Source organism: Amblyomma maculatum, chromosome 8 (assembly GCF_055883805.1).
Source record: "Amblyomma maculatum isolate TAMU_Amacu chromosome 8, ASM5588380v1, whole genome shotgun sequence".
NCBI lineage: Eukaryota > Metazoa > Arthropoda > Arachnida > Ixodida > Ixodidae > Amblyomma > Amblyomma maculatum.
The window spans coordinates 103,481,984-103,505,694 of NC_139351.1; the positions used below are offsets into that span (position 1 = coordinate 103,481,984).

The following is a 23,711-nucleotide window of genomic DNA, read 5'->3' on the forward strand; positions in this document are numbered from 1 at the left end:
GCGCAGTAGAACAAAGGGCAATGCAAAAACGTGCAGTACAACAAAATGTAATAACAGCAAAGTACTATCGAATATGCACAGGTGTAGCGCTGTAGGAGGGCATTAAAAATGCGCTTACTGTAGTAAAGGTGGAGAAGCCAGGTTCAGTGTATGTTTCAGTGCTAGGGAAACATGAAAAAAAAAAAAAAGCATGGACAGTAAAAAGCTAATGCGCACTGAATAGAATAGAACGTCCCTAATTAGCGCATACTCGAGGTATGTCGCACAGACAAACACTGTCTCGATTCTGTTGTCAGTTTTAACAACATTAAATTCTTCTTCACTGTTTATATTTTATTTCTCCATTTAATGACTCATTAATAACGCTTACCCCTTCATGGATCACTGCCTTGTCGTGGCGGAGGGGCTTGCGAAACTCGATGAAGTCGTGAGCTCTGCTGTGTAGGGCCACCCAAGATAGACAGGTCACGGCAGAGAGTTCTGACAAAATGTGATTCACTGGAGAAGGTAATGGCAACCCACTCCAGTATTTCCTGCCAAGAAAACCCTATGGCCAGTCACAATACCATTAATGATATGGCGCCGGAAGATGAGCCCCCCAGGTTGGAAGGCGTCCCACATGTTACTGGGGATGAACAAAGGGCAATTCCTAGTAGCTCCAGGACGAATGAAGCGGCTGGGCTAAAGCCAAAAGGACGCTCAGTTGTGGATGTGTCGGGAAGCGACCGGAAAGTCCGATTTTGCAAGTAGATGTATCACATAGCACCATGGAATGTTAGATCTATGACGCAAGGTAAACTGGATATTGTCAAGCAAGAAATGGACAGATTGAACATTGATATCTTGGGTATCAGCGAGCTCAAGTGGACCGAAATGGGAGAATTTAACTCCGGCGACCATTATGTCTTTTATTGTGGGCACGAATCCAAGAAAAGGAATGGGGTCGCTCTCATAGTAAACAGAAGAATGGGCAAAGCAGTGCTAGGGTACAACCCCAAAAACGACCGAATGATTTCACTTCGGATCCAAGGTCACCCTTTCAACATAACAGTTATCCAAGTCTATGCACCGACCACTACTGCTGAAGAAGCTGACGTTGAGAGATTTTATGCGGACCTACAATGCCTTTTAGACCGCACCCCATCATCAGACGTCGTTTTTCTCATAGGAGACTGGAATCTCAAAATAACGGCTTGAGGGGCTAGTTGGTGCATCATCGTATTCAGATATGTGGCGCAAACACAAACACAGGAGAAGATACACAGATAAGAAGTGCGCGTGTGGTGTGTATCTTCTCCTGTGTTTGTGTTTGCGCCACATATCTGAATACGAGACTGGAATGCTAAGGTAAGGAGTGAAGAAATATCCGGAATTACAGGCAAGTTCGGTCTTGGTGAGCCAAATGAAGCTGGGCAGGGGCTAGTAGAGTTTTGTCAAGAAAACAACCTGACCATAACGAATACTCATTTTCAACAGCACAAGAGGCGCCTGTACACATGGACTTCACCGGACGGTCTGTACAGGAATCAGATCGATTATATTATTTGCCGGCAGAGATGGAAAAGCGCTATACAAGCAGTAAAAACAAGGCCTGGGGCCGATTGTGGCACCGATCATCAGCTTCTTGTTGCCAAGATTAAGCTTCGATTGAGGAAAACGCAGAAAACTAGAAGGCCTTTCAGGTATAATCTGGATCAAGTTGCATTAGAATATGCTATGGAAGTGAGGAATCGATTTCAAGAATTAGATCTAGAAGACAAAGAGCCCGAAGAGATGTGGACTGATGTTCGTGATATAATACAAGAAGTTGCTTCTAAGGTAGTTCCAAAGCAAAAGAAATGCAAGAAAGCAAACTGGTTATCTGAAGAGGCTTTGCAAATAGCTGAGGAAAGGAGGATGGCAAAAGTTATGGGGAAAAGAGAAAGATACAAGGTTCTCAATGCGGATTTTCAGAAAATAGCAAGGAGAGATAAGAATGCCTTCCTGAACATACAGTGCCAAGCAGTTGAGGACAACAACCAACTAAGGAACACAAGAGCTCCGTATAAGACAATCAAAGATATCAAAGGAAGCTTCTGTGCTAAGCTGGGCGTGATAAAGGACAAACGAGGCAAGGACCTCACTGAAGCCGCAGAGATAAAGAAGAGGTGGCAGGAATACACAGAAGAACTGTACAAGAAGGACCCGAATGTGCAAACCCAACATAAGACGGTTCTGATCACTGATCTAGAGCCGGGCATCCTGAAGAGTGAAGTTGAATGGGCCTTAGCCAGCCTTGCTAAGAACAAAGCTAGCGGAATTGATGGCATTCCAGCTGAGTTGCTTCAAAACCTTAACCAAGACGCTGTTAACATTCTGCATACATTACGTCAGAAGATTTGGACAACCCTGCAGTGGCCACAGGATTGGAGGAGGTCAGTTTACATCAACATTCCAAAGAAAGGCAGTGCCAAAGATTGTTCCAACTACCGCACGATCGCGCTTATTTCGCATGCTAGCAAGGTGATGTTGAAAATCCTCCAAGGTAAGCTGCAGCAGTATGTGGATCGGAAGCTTCCGGACGTGCAAGCTGGGTTTCGCAAGGGCAGAGGAACTAGAGACCAAGTTGCCAACCTTCGCTGGATCATGGAAAAAGCAAGATAGTTAAAAAACCCATCTACTTCTGATTTATTGATTATGCGAAAGCGTTTGACTGCGTAGATCACAGCAGATTGTGGCAAGCTCTCCAAGAGATGGGAGTTACAATTCACCTCATCTGTCTCCTCAGGAACCTGTATGAAGGGCAAGAGGCCACAGTCAGAACTGGGCATGGTCTTACTGATTGGTTTCCGATTGAGAAAGGAGTGAGGCAAGGCTGCATACTGTCGCCCTGCCTATTTAACCTATATGCAGAGTGCATCATGAGGAAGGCCGGTCTGGACGAGTCTTCAGCTGGAGTGAAGTTTGCTGGAAAACGTATCAACAACCTTAGATATGCGGATGATACCACTTTAATGGCAGAAAGTGAAGCGGAACTCAAGAGACTTCTGATGCGCGTACAAGAAGAGAGTGAGAAGTTTGGGCTTAAACTGAACATTAAAAAGACAAAGGTCATGGCGTCTTGCCCTATCAAGTCCTGGAGCATCAAGGGACAAGAAGTGGAAGCTGTGACAGATTTTCTCTTCTTGGGCTCCAAGATTACCTCGGAAGGAGACTGCAGCCATGAAATTATGAGACGCCTGCTTCTGGGAAAGAGAGCAATGGTTAGCCTTGACCGCCTAGTAAAGAGCAGAGACATTAGTCTGCCAACCAAGATCCGTATAACTCGTGCTATGGTCTTTCCAGTTGTGATGTATGGATGCGAGAGTTGGACTGTGAAAAAGGCTGACCACCGAAGAATTGACGCGTTTGAATTGTGGTGCTGGCGAAGACTCTTGAGAGTTCCTTGGACTGCCAGAAGATCAAATCAGTCAATATTGTCGACCGTAAACCCTGACTGCTCATTGGAGGGTCAAATTCTAAAGTTAAAGCTCAGCTACTTTGGTCATCTGATGAGAAGAGAGGAGTCGCTGGAGAAAGATTTGATGTTGGGAAAGGTCGAGGGTTGCCGGAGAAGGGGTAGGCAGCGAACGCGATGGTTAGATGGCATCCTCGAGGCACTGCAGATGAAGTTATGTGATGTTAGGAAGATAGTGAGAGACCGGAAAGCGTGGCGTGACATGGTCAATAGGGTCACGAAGAGTCGGACACGACTGAAGGACTGAACTGAATAACGCTTAAGAAACATCATTTCGTACGACTCAGAAAGTGTAATTACATTCATCACCTTGCAGAAAGGGCTTGTCTGGATATCATAAGCAGGGTACATGATCATACGAACTCTATTCTTTCTCTGTGTAGCCCGTAAAGTTTCATTGTGCCTGACACTAGTTGGCCGTAATTCATTTAAGGAGCAAAAGCGGTTACAAATGGTTATGCAAGATACCCATAGGATGCAACGAATGCCAGTAATACATATCTCAAGAAGGAAAGATATGTTGTCATCGTCGAAATAAACGCGAAGAAGGCAATGGAAATGCTTAAACTGTAGAGAGCAAAACTAGTAGGTTACGATTTACAGGGAGGCTTAGCGCGGGATAGGCGAGGACAAAAGAGGGACACAGACTAGGGCTAACTTACGACTGGAATTTTTCAGTTGTAAGTTAGCCCTTGTCCTGTGTGCCTCTCTTGTCCTCGTCTGTCTCGCGCTAAGCCTCCCGAAAAATCATGACGTATACCAACTAGCCCAGAACTCCGCTTTACTCTATAGGTTACAGCTAAAAGAGCATTAACACTGAAATACTTGATTTTCACTCCGACGGCACAAAACCCTTTGCGCGAAAACGTTAACGAACCCAGCCTGTATTTTTTCTCTGGCAGCTCATATGTAACCTAGAGGGAAAGCTGGAGGCTCTGCACTTCAGTTAGCATGGTAGTTATAAGCACCATAGTCCGGCACGCTACCTGGTGTGGAACGCACATACTTTCTCGAGCTCATGGAGTGGCACTACTGAACTATTTCATCCTGAAAAACGCTGATTAATCTTGCATATATGCCTCAGTAAGCCATTTCAGGGGAGAGAGTATGTGTGAACGGCTCTTGGAGATCCTTGCAAGAAATTTGTAACTGGTCATTAAGAGGGAAAGGCAGATGGTAAGCGCAAGTATGTTGTTGATTTTCAAACTGTTCTCGGCATGCTTCGTTTCAGCTTGGATCAGAAAAAATTCCATCCTCAGTGCCTACTGTGGGCGCCGATGGAACATTATGAAATAAAGACGTTTCGAAGCAGAATTAAGGTACTAAGACAAACGGCCAGTTACGTTACCCGTAAATTCCGAAGCAAGGCGATGGCCGCGTATTGCATAGGTACTTCATGATTTTATTCATGGAAATATCCGCATGCTGTGCTCCTCAGCACGAACACGACCGTCACTTACTTGCGACACGAGAGGTTGCCGCTCATTAGTTCACTGGTTTTTATTGCGAAAGAAATACTGCTAGCACTTCGAGCCTTTGGTGTGTCGTGGCGCCTCCACACATGACCTTTCACGTGACCGTGTGACGTCACGCCAGACCGAGAGACGGGGCTCCAGCTCGCGCCATCGGATGGTGGCGGCGAGTCCTTACACGGCGCTGTGTCGCAGCCTAGAGAGGGCGCTCGCTGCTTGTGACGTCACGCTAGGAAGATAAATGGGGCTGTGGCTCGGCTCCTCGCAGAATTCGGGGCGTTACGGTATGTCGGATGATGCGTATAAGGCGTATAAGGCCCATTTGTATGGCCAAACAAGAAGTGAATTAAGCTACTAGAAGCAACCATGTAGCAGCATCCGTACTTTCGCATTACTCCAATGTAGATTCTGTAGTGCTGTTTTTTGTTGTTGTTAGAAATCTCTCATGTGCAGCGCGGGAACATGGCGGAAGCCGACACTAATCATTCCAGACGAGGTTTTCGGGCCACGAGCAAGAACCACAGTGGTGAAATCGCAATAGAAGACGGTACCAACGGAACGTTTTTGTAAGACACAAAAATGTTAAAGTATTTAAGGAAATTTTTTTAATGTTTCATCTTAAATATTTGCTTGTTACCGAAAAATAAATTGACTTTGATCATGTACTATGCTTGGCCAATCGGAGATTTTTTTTTTTTTTTTTATTCAGTGATTGTGTGGGCAATACATGGTACTGCCCGTGGGGCAGGACAAAAGGAGGTAATTAGTCTCCTGACGAGGTCCTGGCCCCACTGGGCACAACAGCAGCGGGTACAAAGTACAGGCAATGCACATGCAACTACATATAACAATCTTCACCGTATATGAAACAAAAACACATGAAACAAAAACACCGAGTTAAAAACTATCACCGCAGTACAAAATACGCATTCAGACACGCGCCAATAACAAAACATAAAGAAATGTAACAACAGTTATGAAACTCTGGAACAATGTAAAGGAATAGCACAATACATTTCGATTTCGCATCTACTTTAGTCATGTATTTGGTTTTCTATTGAAGTGAAAAGAGGTTTTATTCTCCGTTTGAAAGTTGGCAGACTTCTACTTGTTCTTGCGATATCAAGTATGTCTGGGTAATTATTACATAGTTTCATGATTTGATGATCAATTGTCTGTTTAGCATAATTAGTCCGCGGTTTATCTACAACAATGAAAGTCCTCCGCAGATTGTGACCAGTATCCCTATTTAGATAATGACTAGAAAATCTATTATAATTGCTCGACACTTCAGAAAATACGTACACAGATAAATACGTACACAGATAATTTCTGCTTGTATATATCGTGGAAAGGTAGGATATTATGTGTTGCCATGAACGTTACGGTGTCTAAACTTTCCTTATATAATGCTCTAATGGCCCTCCGCTGCAGGGCAAATAGTCTGTCATTATCAGTCTTAATTCCGGTACCCCATACTAAACAACAGTAATTAAAGAGAGAGTGTATTAGTGAGAAATAGAGCTGCTTTTTGAGCCTGACAGGGATAAGATTTCGAAGGCGGCTTAACATTCCAATACATCTCGCTACTTTCATTCTTACATTTCCCACATGGTGGGACCATGTTAGGTTTGACTGGAAAGTAACACCTAAGAATGTATGACAGTCTACACGCTCAAGCAAAGCATCATTATAGTACAGGTTCACATTGTTGAGAATGGGCTTGTTTTTTGCAGAAAATATCATATATTTTGTTTTGCTAGTATTTATTTGAAGCTTGTTTGTATGTACCCATAAACCAAGGTCATTCAGCCATGCGTTCGACGTGGTCTCAAGTTCCTCAAGGCTCTGCCCAGAAAAAAAGACACTTGTGTCGTCAGCGTACAGCAACACCTCACCCGCAGTTGAAATGTTAATTATATCATTTATATACAGTATGAATAACAACGGGCCGAGTATAGAGCCCTGAGGAACGCCGTATTTAATGTTTTCTTTTCCTGACGTAATACCATGTATGGAAATAAACTGAGCCCTCGAGTGTAAATAACTCCGTATAAGACTTTGTGCTGTGCCTCTAAAACCATATGCCTCAAGCTTACTGAACAAGATATGGTGTTGTATAGAATCAAATGCCTTACGAAAGTCTAGGTAGATTCCAACTGTAAATAACTTGGCTTAGATGTTACGGATGATTTTATCTTTAATATGCAGCAGGGCCATTTCGGTCGATTTCCCCTTCTGAAATCCGTACTGCTGTTCAACTATCACTTTCCTTGACGATAAAAAAGTGCTAAATCGTTTATATAGGATTCGCTCTGCAACTTTGGAGAACAGTGACAACACTGAGATTGGCCTGTAATTGTTTAGCTGATTGTATTTACCACATTTGTGTATTAGAGTAACGCGAGCAATTTTCAGTTGTTGTGGGAAGATACCAAGGGCTACCATTTGATTGAAAATATGAGATAGGGGCTTTGCTATGTCATCTGCAACTGCCTTAATCGGTAGGGCTTTAATATCATCTTCACCAGCAGCCGATTTGTTGTCAAGGGAATTCAAAATAGAAATAACTTCATCCTCAGATGTAGGAACAAGAAATAGACTGTCCTTTACGACATTATTAATATAACTTAAAGGGTTGCACTCTGGTTGGTTACCTGGCACGATCATTGAAGCTCCGACATTTATGAAATAATTGTTAAACAGACTGGCTAACGATTCGCGGGAGTATGTTCTTCCATTAATTTCCAGTTCTAATGGTAAGTCAGCCGTCGGGGCGTTGGTCAACTCACGAAAAACTTTCCATGTTCTGCTACTACTTTGGGTAGAGTTCTCAAACTTACGTTGAAAAAAATGCAAATTTGGCTTTTTTTAAATCTGAATTTAACCTATTCCTGAAGCGTTTGAATTCATGCAGTAGTTCGACTTCACGCGTTTTTAGAAAAAGGCTGAACATTTTTTCCTTCTGTTTGATGCGCTTATAAAGATCCTTAGTTATCCATGGTTTCCGGGCTTTTTTGTGCTGAAGTATCGTTGATAACGGAAAGGCAACATTATAGCAATGCTGTAGTGTAGAAATGAATGCATCATATGACTTAGAGGGATCGCTTTCAGCGTACACGTTTGTCCATTTTGAAGTAGCCACCAAAGACATGAATAAACTAACACTATGGTTGTTAATGTGTCTTTTAGTGTGTTTTATACTTTGAGAGTTGCTTTCTATGGGAAGTGCTGCAAATATGGATAAATGATCACTTATATCCGAACACAGGACACCGGATAAAGTTGTCTCCTTAGGAATGTTTGTGAAACAAAGATCAATCAGCGTGCTTGAATGCATTGTTACCCTAGTGGCTTCGGTGATTAAATTTTCACAACCATTTGCAAGCATGACTTCTAGAAGTTGGTATTTTGGTTGCTCAGCTGAAAAAAGGTGAACATTGAAATCACCAATGACAACAACGTTCCATTTTTTGGCGTTTACTAAAACCAATATTCTCTCAACAAAGCTAAGAAAGTTTTGAAGAATGCCATGGGGAGGCCGGTAGAGTGCAAGAACTAGTACATTGTGACACACAATCGCAACTGTTTCAAAATCATTGGTCACGCATGTGAAATCTGGCAAGCATTCAAAGTGATGATGCTTCCGTACATAAATAGATACGCCCCCACCGCGCCTTTCCGCACGATAAACAGAAACGTGCCTATAATCACAAAAACTGACTACTTCTGAGCTATCGCAAAACCAGGTTTCTGAAAAAACCAAAAAGTCAAACGCACAATCCAAAACCGATAGATATGCTTCGATTTCCACATGTTTGTTTCGGAGACTTCTTGCGTTCATATGAAAGAGAGAAACGTGCTTATTGCGCAAACAATTTTCACTGTTCAGTAATCTTTTAAAAGTTTCAGTAGTGTACGTGGCCATAACTTAAATTCGGATGTCACAGTGAGCTTGAACTGAGCGCTAGACAATCTTTTCGAGGTCTTCTTCGTTTGAGATCCTGATAGCAGTTGCACCGGTGCATTTGCGCACAAAGACTCGCCCTTCTGAAGTCCAAACATACTGATACCCATTTTCTTTCGCTTTACGTTTTGCAAGCCAGCGCAGCTGTTTGTTGGTTGCCGTCAGGTTGTCAAAGAATATGACGCCAAGTTTCTTAGTCTGTAGTTCCTTTCTTTTCTCGAACCATTTGGCCCTAAGAGTTCGCGACGCAAATCTGACAATTACCACATTTGGCTTGCCGTCTTTTTCTGGCAGTCTGTGTAACCCTTCAATGTCGCCTTCAGTCAGTTCTGCGATCTCAAGATGCTGAGCTAATTTATTCACTTCTAGCAGGAGGTCCTCATCGTCTTGTCGTTTCAGACCGTGAATTTCAATGTTTTGTCTCCGGCTGTACTGCTCTAGATCATTTATCTGTTGTTTTAGTCCGGACACAGTTTTCAGTACTGGTGAACTTTCCATGGCGTCTACCCGTCGACGCAAGTCGATTATTTCCTGGTCTTGCCTATTTTGTGTGTTTCTTAGGTCGTCATAGGTATTGGACAGGAACTGAACGGATTTCTCAATATTTGTTACAGTTTCCTGCAAGCTCATCAACTTATCCAATTTTGCTTCGAGTAGCGGAATTTGGGACAGCTTTCTATTTATTCCGATTCCTATTTCGGGCAAATTTTGTAACATACTGAACTTGCTTTTCTGCTCGTTAACTGCAATTTATAGTCGCATGTGAAAGTTAGTGCTTTTGTGATTTTAAAACTGTTTACTTTGCAATGCATTTTGGCCAAAATGTAGTTCTTTAGTTAGCAGTCCGTCCCTCCATGATGCATAGAGCGTGCATAACAGTAGAAGTGTTGTTTCAGAGACTCGCGCAGATACTCGCGCCAGCATTCTTACTAGTAATAGCAACGTTTACTAGTTTGCGGTGTTTAACGTCCGAAAGCGACTCATGCTATGGAGGTGCCGTAGTGGATGACTCCGGAAATTTAGACCATCTGAGGTGCACTGACATCGCCGAGTACACTGGAACAATAGTAAGAAATTCTACAGCAGCAGCTCATATTTTTCTGTCTTTGTGCTTCCATTTCAGTTATCCTGCTGGCGTTTCGCCTAACGCTTGTGGTCATCATTATCATCATCATCATCATCAGCCTGACTATATCCCCTGTAGGGCGAAGGCCTCTCCCATATTTCTCCACTTAACCCGGTTCTGCACTAGCTGCATCCACTTGACCCCCGCGAACTTCTTAACCTCATCCGCCCACCTAACTTTCTGCCGCCCCTGCTACGCTTTCCTTCCCTTGGAATTCAGTTTGTTACCCTCAGCGACCATCGGTTATCCTCTCTTCGCACTACATGTCTTGCCCATGTCCATTTATTCTTCCTGATTTCCACTAGAATGTCGGTAACTTGAGTTATTTCTCTGACCCACTGTGCACGCTTTCTATCTCTTAATGTTACCCCTACCATTTTTCGTTCCATAGCCCTCTGGGTTGTCCTCAACTTGTCCTCAACGCTTGTGGTACTCAAGCTTAAGTCGTGTCCGTTCAAGATTTATATGGCAGTCATGTTACTCAAGCAACACGCGAACGCGTTTAAATTGGCGTAAAATTATAAAAAAACGCACTCAAGGCACAAGGACGAAGAGTAAAAGGACCGAGACAAACACGCAGGGACCTTTCTTGTCGCTCTTCGCCCACTCGCTTACTTGGTTTTACTTGGACCGTGAACGGCGTCCGCAGAATGTGACAACAAATCAATATCACGTGATTTCTTATCAAAATTGTGACGGAGCAGTTTCTTACGAAACGTTCAAGGTGACGTCATACCATTTCGCTTCTCATTTATCATCAATCTGCTTGTCAAGTTGGAGGTTATTTGGCGAACAGGGATTAGAACCGATGACGTATGCGACTTCGATTGTATGCGTTTAATTGTAAGTGTAGGTGTCCACCGAAAAGTGAGACAGAAACTGCGCACTTCCTTTCGTTCCAGCTAAACACGTTTAGCCATCTGCCAATCTCTGTGATAGTTCCTCAGTGCCAAAGCGCCAAGCAAAACCTTGCCAAACTATGCCAAACAAAGCCCGCCTTAATCGGTTTAAGCGCTGGTGAACCTCGGCTAATGTTTTCACGATCACCTACCTGGAAAGCGGAAAGCGTTAAAGACGTAACACATAAGCACTATCCAAAGTTTAGAGAGTTTAGAGTTTGGTCTTGGAATGCCGAATTCATTTTGCCCTGCATATGTTTCTTTCCTGCGTAACATGTATTCTCTGGTCCCTCCCTATGAGTACTATAGTTGGACACAGATGAAGGGAAAAGCGGTCTTTACCATCAGAGCGACCCCTCTGCAACTAATGACTCCGATCGATTCTCACGACGTCATGGATAATCCCCTTATATCTGCTTGCGTGGCAATACAGGGCTTTCCAGATGAAAGGGGTTCCACCACGAATGAATCGGATTAACCTCAGTGCACTGAAATTATTTGACGCGATTGGCTCAAGCGCCCCCACTGAGAGGAATCAGCTACTTCGTGCTTTAGATGTACCCCATTACAGCAGTGATAAAATTGGCTACTCCTTTTTATTTAGCACTCTCACACGAACGCACTCAGGTCAGAAAAGCTGATTTTCCGCGAATTGCACACGAAAAGCGCCTTGCAGTTCCCGCCAGGCTAAGTGGGAGATTACTACGTGCTTTTTCTCTACCGTGCATGAAAAGACTAAGTTAGCCTCTTGTATCGAGATGATTAGGCAGTGGATTTCTCACATTGTGACGTTTCAAACGTCTATTACGTATTGGTATTGCTTTCATCTAATCAAATCATGGGCTCACTTCAGAAAAGGCATTGATCTCCCTCTCTGATAATCCATCATTGCGTTCCTGATATTTGCACAAGATGTGTACCGTAAACAGCCTGCACCTGTTTTTGTAAACTTCATCGCTGCAGGAAAAAGAAACATCGTGGAACAACCAGCTCTCGATTTCGCTGGAGGTTCACTCTTTCCACAAAGTCTCAAAATATTAGTTTCTCTGTCAGCAGCGGAGGGTGGCCATTGTGAAATAAACTGTTATTCAGATAATTACTTATCTATATTTCGAACGAATGTGGAACTAAGAACGGTAAGGTTACGAATATGTTTCTACCCAACGTTGCTTGAAAGTTCTCCGTTCCCTCTGTATATCTCCCGCGGCACCGGGAGTCTTCCCACTGTAGGAGGCGCGGCTGGCGAAACAGACTTCTGACGAACGCTGTGAATTGGTATGCGAAGGCGGCTGCGCAATGGGTGAAGGGCAAAGCTTCGGAGGTATTAATTTGTTTGGAGCGACAATGGGAGCATTGATTTTTATTTTACAGCAATTGCGACTTTGGGAGACACATAAAGGTTAGGAATTTACGCAGAATCATGCAAGCAACCATTCTGAAGGTACATCGGCAACGAGGGATATTTAATTGGGAGTCATTGTCTGAGACAACCATTTTAGGTTGTCGCAAACAGAAGGGGCATTGCTTTTCGGGTATATTTTGCGTGCTAGGCGCGAACCATCAAGCGCTAGACGGTTGCTTAGGAGAAACTGGCTGTGTGCACCTCCTTTAATAAAAATAATTTGTATATACCTTGTTTAAAAACTTTGAAAACAAGCTTCGTGATTCAGAAGTGTTTGCCCCACACATACATACAAAAAATAAACATCCGGATGCATGAATGAAATGAATGAAATAGTGAAGTATGAAAATAATGGCATGAGAAACTGCGGTCGTGTAATATGGCAGAATCGATGTGGGCTACTCCTGTTGTTGGTTAAGTAACAGCGATTTAACGGTGCTTTTCTGAAATGAAATGAGCGTGCATATATATTAACAAATGAGCAATTTTTATGTGTAGCATTACACAATTGGTTTGCACGCACCGTGCACTGAATGTGTGTAAAAAATGTGTCCTCAGTGGTTGTGTAGCTTATGTTGAGCATAACTATACTGCAATCATTTAGACAGCAATCACGAATTTTCATTAGTTTTTTAGTGATTATATTGAACATTTATGGCTCATTATTAAACTAAGTTTTGTATAACCTGAGTCGAGTACAATTGCAGTGAACTAAGTGTACGCCTTATTAATTAGGGCTAATTAGTTAATTGTGATTAAAGATTGAGCTTTATGGTACAGCGTCAAGTCATATATCTTTGAATAGCTTATGGGGAGTATCACTGCACTGAAATGACTGTAGGTCCTAATGAACCACCGTGAATGAGCTACAAATTGAACTTTACACTAATGAATGAAGTCATATACAGTTGGTTAGCTCGCATCAAGTACAAAGATAGTACTCTAATTGCAGGTGTTAGTCAATAAGCGCTAATTACTTTATAGTGATTAACGATTCAACTTTAAGACTAAAACATCGTCCTATCAGACAAGTCCTCGATGAGCACAATGTCATATCAAACGCAAAACCACGCAAAAGTCATGAAAAAACCGATCTTTAACCACGCTAACTATCTTTCAACTCGTCTAAAAAAAAAAAACTGCAAAGCAAGCGTGACGGAGACAGTAGCACCCAATTACGCATTCACAGCGCGTAAAGACCCTTTTGCGCCAGCTGTAGGTTTTTTTATTTATATATACAAGTCAGACGTCCGTTTTCAAATACGTGCAAGAGAGACATGTTTCGATATATTAATTACGCCTTCAAGAATGTATACAATGGAGGGAAGACAAATAGCACATGGGGGATTACAGAAAACAAATCTGAATTACAGTTGTATCTATTATACAGTGTGATGATAAAATATTCATGAATGCAAGCCAGCTGGAAGAGTGTTACAGTACTGGCAAAAGAGTGTAGTCATGCACACAACAGAAACATTTGAAATAGATATAATAACTATAGATATAATAACTATATACACAAGGTAATAATCACAATAAGCGATGCTTTTTCTTGTGTTTTAAACTTCCTCACTTACTGTAACCTTACTCTTTTATGACAGACATTTCTTTTCTTTTTTCTTCTTTCCTTCCTTCCTTGTTTTTTCGCCTACTCATGTAATAGCATGTCACTGGAAAGGGTCTTTAATTATAAATATTTGGGAGTTATCTTCAGTACCAATTTATCTTGGTCCAAGCATATTAGCATTTGTAGCAAAGCCCTCATGAAATTAGAATATTTAAGACGTACTCTAGCTCAAGCTCCAAGTGATGTGAAGTTACTAATGCATAAGTCATTAATCTGTCCCGTACTAGACTATGCATGTGTTGTATGGAACCCTCACAAACTAACTGATATTACCAAGATTGAAAGAGTTCAAAAGAAGACCATTCGTTTCATTTGTCACCAGTATCACCGTGATTTTTCGCCTACTTCTGTCCTCCTTTTGTTACAGCTTACTACACTATCACGTCGCCGGCATTTGGAATTGTTGAAATCCTTGTACTGTATCATTCATGCTCATTATCGACTTTCATCTAACAGTTACATTACTCCAGCCTGGCCTACTACCTCCAGCTACTACCATGAGCCTAATATCGTCCCCTACTTTTCTCGGCATAATCCATTTAAAATCAGCTTCTTCCCTCGCACCATCGCAGCTTGGAATAAGCTTCCTGGCTCACTTCGCTCCCTTCCTTTACAAAATTGTACTGACGTCATCGCACTCTGACTGTTCCACACAGTAAAGTGACCTCTAGCCGTTATTAGTGTTGTTTGCTCTGTTTAATTTCTGTCCTGTTACTGCTCTACTGACTGTATTGTAAAATTATTTTATTTATATCATGTTCACCTCCCACTCCTGCTATAGCTCCGGATGGAGCTGCAGTATGTAGGAATAAATAAATAAATAAATAAATAAATAAATAAATAAATAAATAAATAAATAAATAAATAAATAAATAAATAAATAAATAAATAAATAAATAAAATGTCCTCCTCATCGTCTTCGTCACGTGTCATTGGGGTGAGTGGGGGGAGGGACCTCTACGCAGCACGAATTCTTTGACACTCCTATAAGCACAGTCCAAGTGGTGTTATCTGAAGACTAGTCCACACTTCCACACGGAAGCATTCAGCACGCTTGTCATCTTGCACTTTGGTAAGACGCAAATGCATTCAAACACGTGCCCTTGCCAAATTAACGGTTCAACCACTACAACTGGCCCATATGAAAGAGTGAACCAATTTTCGAAAATGGGCTCTGCGTAGCCACGCAACTGAGAAGGAGGAACTATACTCGCATAGCGCGATGTACTTTGTTGAATCCAAAAGGTTCCGCACATCTGGATACATAATTTTTTTGCATTTCCCGAAATATATGAATTTAATTTCTCCAATCTAATCCTTCAAGCGATCTTCTAATCCTTCAAGCGATCTATTAGATGAACAAATATTGTTGTTGCTCCCACCCATTCTTGTACACGTTGCAGGAAATAAGAGATCGATTGACACTGCATACACTCACTCTGAGATGCATCCAATTGAAGTGGATATTTGCAGCACGATAAAAGTACGTGAACAGAAAAGTAATCTTTTACTAAGATACTTTGTTGGGCGAGTTGGTACTTATTCATTATTAATATAAACAGCGCGAACACGAAAACAAGGGACAAGAAACAAGAAAGCCACAGTACAGCGCATGTACTGTGGCTTTCTTGTTTCTTGTCCCTTGTTTTCGTGTTCGCGCTGTTTATATTAATAATAATCTTTTACTGTTGGGTTTTTCTCCTTTTCAACATTTATTTCCGCAGCATACATTTAGTCGCACTAAAATGATCTTGTGTGACTTGCTTGGTATTTTGCTACAAGCCGTTGTTTTCCAAGTCTTGAATATTGCGCTTTTCGTCGCTGTTTACCCATGAAAAGTAAAAAAAAAAATTATGCTGAAAGCTCTCTCAATGCCTGCGCTAGACGGAATAACATAATGTACGAGCACCCTACGCATCACTTTGTGTTTGCGCGATGTCCTGGTATATAGAACTCGATTTCCCTTTGCTCAGTTCCGCTCTACGAGGAAACGCACTGGCTCTATTTTTATTTTCCATGCGTTTCCCGGTTTTCGAGTAGAAACCACAGCTTAGAAGAACATATCATGGAAAACAAATGTGATCGCGCGATGCTTCTCTGCAGCCGGTCCGTCGTGGTGCTCATACAAAGGACCCACTTCGTTTATCAACCGTTTATCGTTCGTTACAAAAAAAAAAAAAAAAAAAAAAAAAGAAATCCAATTAACTAAAGCAAACGATTACAACACAAAATGATTGCATTACGCAGAACGTTACATTCTGCGAACGAAAATAAAACACTCGGCCTGTCATTCGGCCATCTCACAGTCCCTGGGCGTCTCCAGTTGTGTTGGTACCTAAGAAAGATGGCTCCTTCCGGTTTTGTGTCGACTACCGCCGGCTCAACAAGATCACGCGCAAGGACGTCTATCCTCTGCCACGCATCGATGACGCACTAGACTGCTTGCAGGGCGCCGAGTTTTTCTCCTCGTTGGATTTACGATCTGGCTACTGGCAGGTGCCAATGGCTGACGCTGACCGCTCTAAAACTGCCTTCATCACACCAGATGGATTATATGAATTCAACGTCATGCCCTTTGGGCTTTGCAACGCCCCGGCCACATTTGAACGCCTCATGGACACTGTGCTTCGTGGATTCAAGTGGCGAACCTGTCTTTGCTATCTCGATGATATCGTAGTCTTTTCTACCGATTTTCAATCCCACCTGCTCCGACTGAAGGACGTTCTCACTTGTCTCGCTACCGCCGGCCTCCAACTGAATCTGAAGAAGTGCCGCTTTGCTGCTCGCCGACTAACAATTCTAGGTCATGTCGTTTCTAAGGATGGCATTCTTCCCGATCCCACTAAACTTCGTGCAGTTGCCGAATTCCCACGCCCAAAATCACTGAAGCAGCTACGAAGTTTCATTGGCCTATGCTCCTACTTTCGCCGCTTCATCTTAAATTTCGCCTCTATTATTGCTCCTCTCATCCAGCTCCTCTCCGGTAGCTCCGACCTCTCCGCATGGACACCTGCTTGTGATGACGCCTTCAACACTTTACGCCGTCTTTTGGTTTCGCCTCCCATCCTCCGCCACTTCGACCCGAATGCGCCAACTGAGATTCACACTGACGCTAGCGGTATTGGGATAGGCGCCGTTCTCACCCAACGCAAACCTGGTATCCGAGACTATGTGGTGGCGTACGCAAGCCGCACCTTGACCAAGGCAGAGTCCAATTATTCTGTTACGGAAAGAGAATGCTTGGCCATTATTTGGGCCATCGGCAAATTCCGTCCGTATGTCTATGGCCGACCATTTTATGTGGTCACTGATCATCACGCTCTGTGCTGGCTGGCGTCCCTCAAGGACCCGTCCGGCCGCCTTGCTCGCTGGGCTCTTCGCCTCCAAGAGTATGACATTCGTGTCATATATCGCTCAGGCCTCAAGCATACTGACGCGGACGCTCTTTCGCGCTCACCGCTGCCTCCCTCTTCGTTGCCTGATGAGATCTGCGCCTACGATTTGTCTTCGCTTGCCACTATTGACATGGCCACGGAACAGCGGCGCGACCCGTGGATATCTACACTTCTGGACTTTCTTTCAAGTCACTCTCCAGGTCGTCTGTCTCGGGCGCTTGCCCGCCAAGCTCACCATTTTTCAATTCGTGACGGGCTGCTCTATCGCCGCAATTATCTTCACGACGGAAGGAAGTGGCTTTTAGTCATCCCCCGTCATCTCCGCGCCGAAATTTGTGCTGCTTTCCATACTGACCCCCAGTGCGCCCACGGCGGAGTGTTGAAAACCTACACGCGCTTGCGTCTACGCTTCTTCTGGCGTGGAATGTACCGCTTTGTCCGCCATTTTGTCCGCTCCTGCCAGTCTTGCCAACGCCGAAAAACTACTCTCAAGTCCTCTGCTTCGTTGCAGCCGTTGCCCTGTCCTGCCCGTCCGTTTGATCGTGTCGGCATAGATCTATACGGTCCCCTTCCTACAACTTCAGCTGGCAACCGCTGGATTATCGTGGCAGTGGATCATCTAACCCGCTACACTGAGACATCATCATTGCCCTCTGTTTCCGCACGCGACGTGGCTGCCTTTATTCTGAAAAACCTGGTTCTTCGCCATGGTGCCCCTCGCGAACTGCTCAGTGACCGCGGACGCGTTTTCTTATCAGACGCTCTTGAGGCTCTCCTGAAAGAATGCCGCATCATACACCGCACCGCTACCTCGTACCACCCTCAGACGAATGAACTGACAGAACGTTTTAACCGCACTCTCGGTGACATGCTGGCTATGTACGTGAACACCGACCATTCCAATTGGGACCAAGTTCTACCGTTTGTTACTTACGCATGTAACACCGCGACACAGGACACTACTGGATTCTCTCCATTCTTTCTCCTTTACGGGCGCGAGCCACCCTGTACAATGGACACACTTTTTCCCTACCGCCCTGACGTTTCTGAATCTTCCCCGCTATCCGATGCCGTCACGTACGCAGAAGAATGCCGTCAGCTCGCCCGCTCTCTCACAACAGAAAATCAGTGGCACCAAAAATACCTCCGTGATACCGGCGAAGCTTCGCCATATCTCCCGGACACACTGGTGTGGCTCTGGGTGCCCTCCACAACCCCTGGCCTTTCAAAGAAGTTTCTTGCTCGCTACCACGGGCCATATAGGGTCCTCCAGCAAACATCTGCAGTCAACTACGTAGTTGAGCCCGTCACGCCCTCTGCGGACTTGCGTCGCCGTGGTCGTGAAACAGTTCACGTGAACCGATTGAAGCCATTCTATGACCCCGCTGTGCTTTCCGCGCCATAAGTCGCCAGGATGGCTCCTTTTTTTACCCGGGGGGAAAATGTACTGTGATAGTCATCGCCATCGACATGCACCTGTGCGTTGTGCGACGAAGAAGAAGTACGCTGGGCTCGCCGTTGCAAGGTCCTGTCCTCACAGCTCTCCATCTGAGCGTCAATAAACGCCCTATTACACAGTAATTGACTAATACGAAAACTGCAGGAAGGCGTAAAGTTTCGCGTTACGTGTATCAACTTGTTAAGTACAGTTATGCTATAGTCCGTCCTCTGCATAGCACAAAACGCGTCGGAGGGGAACAGCAGCTATTATGAGCCGGCTAGGTTACGTCACCCCTGAGACCTCTCATTCGCGCGTTTGCGGGCTAGTTTAATTGGCTTCTCGTTATCGCACATTCATAAAATGACGTTTATCGCATCTTTTAGCATAAAATACAGACGTCGTTTGTGTATTAGATAATGTTAAAGAAGCTAACATGATTTTGGGGACCACACGTAACGACGTCATGGTAATATTATGAAATGAGCATAAAATACAGACGTCGTTTGTGTATTAGATAATGATAAAGAAGTTAACATGATATTGGGGACCACACGTAACGACGTCATTGTAATATTATGAAATGAGCATAAAATACAGACGTCGTTTGTGTATTAGATCATGTTAAAGAAATTAACACGATTTTGGCGACCACACGTAACGACGTCATTGTAATATTATGAAATGAGTGAAACCCAATTGAAGAAGCTTGCTTTCAAATGCACTTTTGACATTCGGTATTTCGAAGCACACTGCTGATCGAGAAAATTTTAAAATTGTTTTCACCTCGAATGTTGAGATTCTTCATTTTACAATTTATAATCGCCCATTAAGAAGAAAAGTAAAATGAAACTAATTAGTTAATTTCAGTTATTAATCGTCGAATCGTCGAATTAATCGTCGTACACGATGTTTGCCCTGCGTTAAGCTGCACCCGAAAAGAGAGACTGCACTGACGTACCACGAGTAGTAAAATTTTTGAAATGCAACTTTGTAAACGTTTAAAAATTCTCTTGACATTTTTTGTAGGCCGGCCTTAAACGTTACTCGTCTGTCTGGCAAGGATCCCCTAAATATACATAAATAAAAGGAAAAAGAGTCGGACACGACCGCCGTCGCTGTGTTTACTGCATACCTCCGGTATTCAGAATGTGGTGTGCCTTTTGGCTGTTGCGAAGATTTCAATGGGACGCCCAGCCGAATGCATTCCCCGCGGAGCCACCATAGACGGCCTGTTGTGCTGTGGAGTCACCTCATCCTAAGTTTTCTGGATTTGTGGTTGTCTGCGCTATCTCCACCAGAAAGACAGATATCGACCCCACAAGGAACTTGTTTATGCAGCAGTGTATGTATACAGACTGCCTTTTTGTTTAATCCGGGACAGGGCCATACCAAGATGCCAAGGTTATCTCCCGTGTGACCAGAGCAAGGAATGCGACCTGCGCCGCGGCCTGCTCCCAAGAGTTCAGATGCCATCTCCGAAGAGCGCCACTCACTATGTAAACAAACACGCGAAAAGTCGCCCTTTTACCCTGGCTTGTCTTGCTGGGCGTTGCCCGCGGTTGTGTCTTGTGACAGCGCAACACGGAGGCCATTTACTATTTTATACTGGCTAACGCCGATCTGTAGCGGTAGTAGTATTCGCTCCCTTTCTTTCTCTGCCTTCCTGAGTGCTTATCGTGCGAACTTGCTACATAAGGCTCTTCACCTTCTCGTACCTTCGTAACTCTGCTCCGTCGGTCAAGGCGCCAAGTAAGAGGCATCGCTATCAGCGCTAATCTCGTCTCAATATCACCTAGGCATTTTCTTCCCCGTTGTTTGGCAGCCTGTGTATGCATTATAGCGCAGGGGTTTTCCAAGCCCCAAATTCTGTACAAAAGCCACAAAATTGCACAGGCGCGCAAACCTGCATGACTGCTGACATTTTGACTCAGTCATCGTCCTGAAAGAAGGCAAACTTTGGTGCAGTCGTTTCGCGTGCACCGCATAGCGGTAATCTCAGTATGACAGCGCAATCTCTAACACCGTAACCGTTTCGACTGCGCACTCCAGAGCATTAAGAAAGCTAGAACGGAACAATCCTGATAAAGGAAAAGAAAGAAAAAAAAAAAAAACGGCTCGCACATGGCACGTTGCTGCAGCTTTCTGGGAGGCACTTAGAGCGCGCTATACAAGATAGATAGCCTCTTATCAGCAGTGGGAGTTCTAACAATGCTTGAAGGGATCAAGTGCTGATAAGAAATACAATTTAGCGCAATAGTTAGGAACGCGCCTGCCGCGTTTCCACAGATTTACTGTTCGACATGCCGTTGTCTGCTTCTCCAACATGGATGCATGGGAGCGCAATATGAGTTCATATATCTAGACCACCGACGCGTACGCCACTGAGCATATATTGCGCTTCAAATTTTCCGAGCACCAAGGGAGGGGGGGGGGGGGAGGGTGGTTGAGATGAACGTCAGCTTGGGCGAGAAATTCCATGAGACCCCCCAGTAGGACGTAGCGGATGGCCTAATTCGCCGACGAGCGCGGGTGCTGCCTGCTTCTATATATGTATATATGGGGAGAGAGCAGTGGCGCCGGCGTATTCGCGCCTAGAAACAATGCCACCTAGACAGAGAAGACCTGCTCATGTCTTCCTCTCCACACAGCTGACGTACCTTATGTGATCGGCGTCTCTGTTGTTCTATAGTTGCGGCTAGAGCGTCAGCCGAACTCTGAAACAATTTACTCTTGCATTTCAGTATATCGTGCATCAGAAGCTAACATGGGCAGCTTGTTTAATCTTGTTTAATCTTGAAATGATAAACGGCTTTATCTTCACTCTACTCGTCATGGCTAAATAAAAATGCAGACTAGACTCATTATTTCGCCTTGATGCGGAACAAGAGCGCTGTCTCTGGTTTACCAGACGCCAGTGACTCTCGCCAACCACAAAATGTTTCCCTGACGCACATATTTCACGCCACGCTCATTACTATAAAATGTCGAACGATCCCAGAGAATGTCAAGTCGCTGTCATGTTCTTACCAGGTGAAATACTCTGAAGAACACAAAGTGAAAGCCTCCATGTTGGTGAAATAGCGGAGCGAGAGTGAACACAGGCACAAAAAAGAAAAGAAATTATTTAAAGCGCTGATTAAAAAGCCAAGATTGTTGTAATCACCACTCATAAGCGCACGCCAGGAAAACATAAATACGCAATCCACCAACCAAGTACAGCTACACGCTGACACATCCGTAATATCACCAGCAAGACAAACATAAGCTAAAGTAAAAATCTTTTCCTTAATCCCAAAGAGAGATACATGACGTTGCAAATATATCGATAACGAAATAAAATAAACAAGTCTGTTTTTCTGCGCATAAGGGAGTGCGAAGAGAGCGTAATCGGAAGGTTCTGAAGCTTCTGCAGAACTGGCGTCCAAAAATACTAACTACTGGTCTCACTGAACGGTTGCGGAAAGCCATGTCTACTTGAGCATGCAACTACTCACCTCACCGTCTACGTGTTCTGCGCTGTTATGAAGAGCCAGCCAGCACGATCATATACGCTCCCGAAGTATACATATCAGGGACATTTAATGCAAAATCTAAAGTGAGGACCAGTTCATGCATGACAAACACTGCAAACAAAGCAGAGCGATTTGAAACAAATGCACGTAAGGTGAAGAGAGATTTAGGGCAAGTATAGGAGAGGCTCACAGAGTTGTTCATTATATGGGCTGTCAGCAATTCATCAAGGGAATCACTAATTCATATACTAACAAAAAAAAAGATTTTTGTTGGCGCCACTCTGAATGTCGCGTTCACAGATATGACAGCTCGCGAAAGATCCCGCGAAAGCAAGAAGAAAATAATAAATACAAATACCGGCAAACTATATACACATTGTAAACAAATCTTATGAGCGCTCAACATTGGCGTTACTCGGACGGCAAATGAATAGTGGAAAGCAAGTATGCATGTTTCCCTAATCGGAGGAGACAAAATTCATTCTTGGGTTTTTTACACAGGCGAGAAAATGTACTCACCAATTTTGCATATCCCAACGGAACACTTCCAAGAAAAGCCAACGGATCAACACGGCGAACGATGTTGCACTTCGTCGCACTGTTGAGCATCCCACGGAGGTTTGGTAGCTTTCACCTCAGTAATTCGTAGGCAAAGGTCATTCCGAATATTACACTGAGTAACGTGGTACACGACAGGAAGCCGAGGAGGTCAAAGGATAACGCAGGCGCAGGAAGGCTGTCTTTCCTGACTACCTAACACATATTCTACGCATGCTACACTTGCCAGCAACATGACATTATAATTTCTTCATCGAGGAGGCTAGGTAATGCACCAGAGCACATATCCGTCTTCGTTTCTTCCCCTTCGCAACCACTCATTCCCACACAGTCCAACACTGCATGGCTACCTTCGGCGTGAATTAGGCCTAAGCCTCATCGCTTAGCCACTTGCTGTGAGGAAACGCGAACCGAAATATCCAAGCAGGTGGGCCCAAAAGACGCATTGAAAACTCGTCCGTCCATGATAACAAGCACACTTCCGCCGAACTAAGGTTTCCGCACCGCACTGAATAAGAGCCGCGAAGCAACGTGAACCACAACCACGGTGTAAGAATGTCACAACAAACGTCTGCCGGCAAGCTAGGTCGCTAGGGCGCTAGGGGTTGAAACTGCAGTTCCCTAGCTGCGGCTAGATTTTCCTTCCGTCACCAGGCAACCAGGCTACGCTACAGACCAGCCCTTCTTATCTATAGGCGGATCGCAAGGAATAGGGCGTCTGGTCTTCTTGCTGTGCTAAAACGCGGTCACGCGGTCACTATATTTCTTTCCCATCGTAGCGATTTATCGCGATGAAAGGGCTGCGTAGGATAT

The 23,711-nt window shown here is 44.1% G+C and overlaps 1 long non-coding RNA gene across 2 annotated transcripts in view; it reads right to left on the reverse strand.

Moving 5' to 3' along the window:
- Positions 1-23,480, reverse strand: part of LOC146182056 (uncharacterized) — a 149,282-nt gene extending 125,802 nt beyond the window's left edge. For both annotated transcript variants that reach the window (XR_014700329.1, XR_014700328.1), the window contains exon 1: positions 22,860-23,480. This is a non-coding gene — a long non-coding RNA (uncharacterized LOC146182056). The remainder of the gene's footprint in view (positions 1-22,859) is intronic.
- Between the last annotated feature and the right edge of the window lie 231 nt (positions 23,481-23,711).